Genomic DNA, 3,919 nt, shown 5'->3' with positions numbered 1-3,919 from the left:
ACAAACGACTACGGACTCATAAAGCGTGTATGCGTGCATGTGTGTGTGTGTGTGTGTGTGTGTGTAGGTATGACTGCGGCCATGCTGGGGCACCGCCTTGAAGAATTTTTAGTCGAATGAAACGACCTCAGTGCCTTTTTTTTTAAAGTTTGGTACTTATTCTATCGGTCTCTTTTGCCGAACCGCTATTTTACGTTGGCATGAACACACCAATACCAGTTGTCGAGTGATGGTGGGGGACAAACACAAGATAGATAGATAGATAGATAGATAGATAGATAGATAGATAGATAGATATACACATATATAGATAGATAGATGGATAGATAGATAGATAGATAGATAGATACATACATACATACATACATACATACATACATACATACATACATACATACATACATACGAGGGGTGTATGAAAATTTTGAGCCTTCATAGCTTTGAGCCTTGAAGTTTTGTACCATGTTTTGTTTTATTTTGAGGCTCAAGACTTTTTATACACCCCTCGCACATACATACATACATGCAGGCATACATACATGCATACATACATACACATGGCGGTATCTGTCAGTTTCCGTCTACCAAATCCACTCACAAGGCTTTGGTCGACTCGAGACTATAGTAAAGGACACTTGCCCAAGGTGTCACGCAGTGGGACTGAACCAGGAACCATGTGGTTAGGGAGCAAGCTTCTTACCACAGAGCCACGCCTGCGCCTATATAGATGTGTGTGTGTGTGTGTGTGTGTGTGTGTGTGTGTGTGTGTGTGTGTGTGTGTGTGTGTGTGTGTGTGTGATATGTATAATGTTGCTGAATCTATATACATACATATATATAGAATGCTTGAAACGAGGAGTAGACAGACAGCCGACAACTGATGAAGGGTCCTTTCTCTTTATTTACTTGACCTGTTTTCCAGTTTTCTTTCATTGTTTATGTATTTCATGTTGTTTGCACGGTGGGTGATGTCCTGTACCCATATATGCACGTATATATACATATATATATATATAGTATATATTATTTACTATTTTATATATATATATATAGATAGATAGATAGATAGATAGATAGATAGATAGATAGATAGATAGATAGATAGATATGCTGGTGTGGCCTTTCGTTGCAGTTCTCTAAGGTCTGCGAGAATTAGGAATTAGGTTAGAAAGCAACACTGATAATGTAACATGATTCTACAGTACAATCACTTCTTCTTCTTCTTCTAAACCAGCTACTGTACCTCCCCACATCACTTATTAACAACCAAAGGGAATCGAGTCATTTAACAGATAAACGTCCGTCGTTCTTACGACGCACACACATTGGCAGAACAGACGATAAGACAGAATCTACAAATTTAATGACCAACCGGAATTCTTGCCTTCTCGTTGAGATTAATCTTTCAAATCCTGATAATTACTAATAATTCCTTCGATTAACCAATCAGGCAATCACTGAATCTTTCAATCAATCACTCTCTCTCAAAATTATCCAACTTTCTACATTTTCTATATTTTTCTTTCAGTTTTTTAATGACTTTTCTTTCTTTTTTTTATTGTTTATTCCTTTCTTCTTTCTTACTTTCTTTTTTCTCTCTTTTCGTCTTTTATCTTTTTTCCTTCCTCTACACTTTCTTTCTTTCTTCGTTTCTTCTTTATATTTTTCTTTTTTCCTTTTTAAATTCTTCCTCTCTTCTTTTTCTTTCTATTTCTCTCTCTCTTTCTTCCTTTCTTTTCTCTTTGCTCATTCATTCATTTTTTATTCTTTCTCTCTTCCTTTCTTTCCTTTTCTTTCTTTCCTTCTTTGTTTCCTTCCTTAATTCCTTACTTCCCTCTTTCTTTCTTTCTTTCTTTCTTCTGTTCTTTCTTTCCTTCTTTCTTTCCTTCCTTCCTTCGCTCCTTTTTTCTTTCCTTCTTCCTTCCCTTCTTTCTTTATTTCCTTCTTCCTTCTTTCTTTCTTTCTTTCTTTCCTTCTCCTTTCTTTCTTTCCTTCTTCCCCTTCTCTCTCTCTCTCTCTCTCTCTCTCTCTCTTTCTCTCTCTCCACCTTATCCTCTTCCCATCACACACTCTGCTGCTAGATTGCCTCTCCGTCTGTCTGTGTGTCTCTTAGGCTCCCAAATAACAATAAAATATTGCCAAGGTTTTCCAACTATTTTCTTCCAGCATTTCCTGATCCCTTCTCTTCCCAGCCTCTCCCTATCTCTCCCCCCCCACACACACACCTCCCTCAAACCCTCTCTCTTCCTCTCTCCTCCACTCTCTCTCTTCACTTGGCTTTCCAATTATATATGTACATACATATATATATATACGTATGTATGCATGTATGCATGTATGTATCTATTTATCTATCTGTCTGTCTGTCTGTTCGTATATATGTCTGTATGTGTGTGTGTATGAATGTATGCAGTCAGGTGCTGCAAACGAGCCTAGGGTCAGCTCTTGACTTGTACCCCAAACTCTCTCTTTCTCTCTCTTTCTCTCTCTTTCTCTCTCTCTCTCTCTCCCTTCCTTTCTCTCTCTCTCTCTCTCTCCCTCTCTTTATCTATCTATGTGTCTATTTATCTGTCTATCTATCTTTCTGTCTATCTCTCTCCATATATATATATATGTGTGTGTGTGTGTGTGTGTGTGTGTGTGTGTGTGTGTGTGTATCGATACATACACACGCACACACAAATACATATATATGTATATATACTTATATACATAAATATATATATACACACAAATTATATATGCTTCTTGCTTGCTGGGCCTTTCTCTTTCTCTCTCTCACACACACACACACTCTCTCTCTCTCTCTCTCTCTCTCCTTCTGTCTCTCTGAGCCGACTAGAATTAGTTGAGTCATCATCGCATTTCTCCATCACTATTGCATGGCAATAACAAGAAAGCGAACTGAGAGCGAAGCATTATTCGCTGGAATCGTTGCATCATAAGCAGCTGAGTCATGTGAACAATGGCTGCACGGCGACAGGCAGACAGGCAGACAGGCAGACAGGCAGACAGCTAGAGAGACTGACATACTGACAGACTGACGGCTGGATAAACAGGACACTGACTTCGTAACCACATCTACAAAAACATGGAGTCGCTTATAAACACATGCTTTTACACAGCACATGCACACACACACATACATTTACGATTGCACAGACCAGTGCATATATACGTACATGTATGCATGCACAAATACATCCATGCATGCAATCATGCATGCAAACAATCGATTTGCATGCCTGAATGAATGCATGTGTGTATATATATAGAGATATATACGGTACATAATTGTGCATATACTTATTGGGGCTCGTGTTTTCGCGCAACGATGCATGCATGCATTTACTCACATGTAGGCATTCTTTATACATACATGACCTAATGCACGAGTGAGTGTATACAGCTCATGTGTACGTGCATAGTTAGACGAACAGTGGTCTTGAGAGATAGGTAGGTAGGTAGGTAGGTAGGTAGATGGATGGGTGTGTAAGTACATACGTAGGTAGATTGATGAATGACATGTGTGTGTGTGTATGTCTGTATATATACATATACTTACACATTTAACAACACTATATACACGCATTTATACATATATACATACAATCATATATATATATATTCATACACTCACACACACATGTATATAGATAGATAGAGAGAGAGATAGAAAGAGAGAGAGAGAAAGAGAGAGAGAGAGAGAGGAAGAGAAAAAGACAGAAATAGACAGACAGACAGACAGACAGACAAACAGACAGATAGATAGATAGATAGATAGATAGATAGATAGATAGATAGATAGATAGATAGATAGATAGGCGTGTGGGTATCTGTAAATACGATAACTATATATTCAGATACACACACACACCACGTTCATATATATATATATATGTATGTGTGTGTATATATT

The sequence above is a fragment of the Octopus bimaculoides genome, chromosome 7 (assembly GCF_001194135.2).
Source record: "Octopus bimaculoides isolate UCB-OBI-ISO-001 chromosome 7, ASM119413v2, whole genome shotgun sequence".
Lineage (NCBI taxonomy): Eukaryota > Metazoa > Mollusca > Cephalopoda > Octopoda > Octopodidae > Octopus > Octopus bimaculoides.
This window is presented reverse-complemented; position numbering follows the sequence as displayed.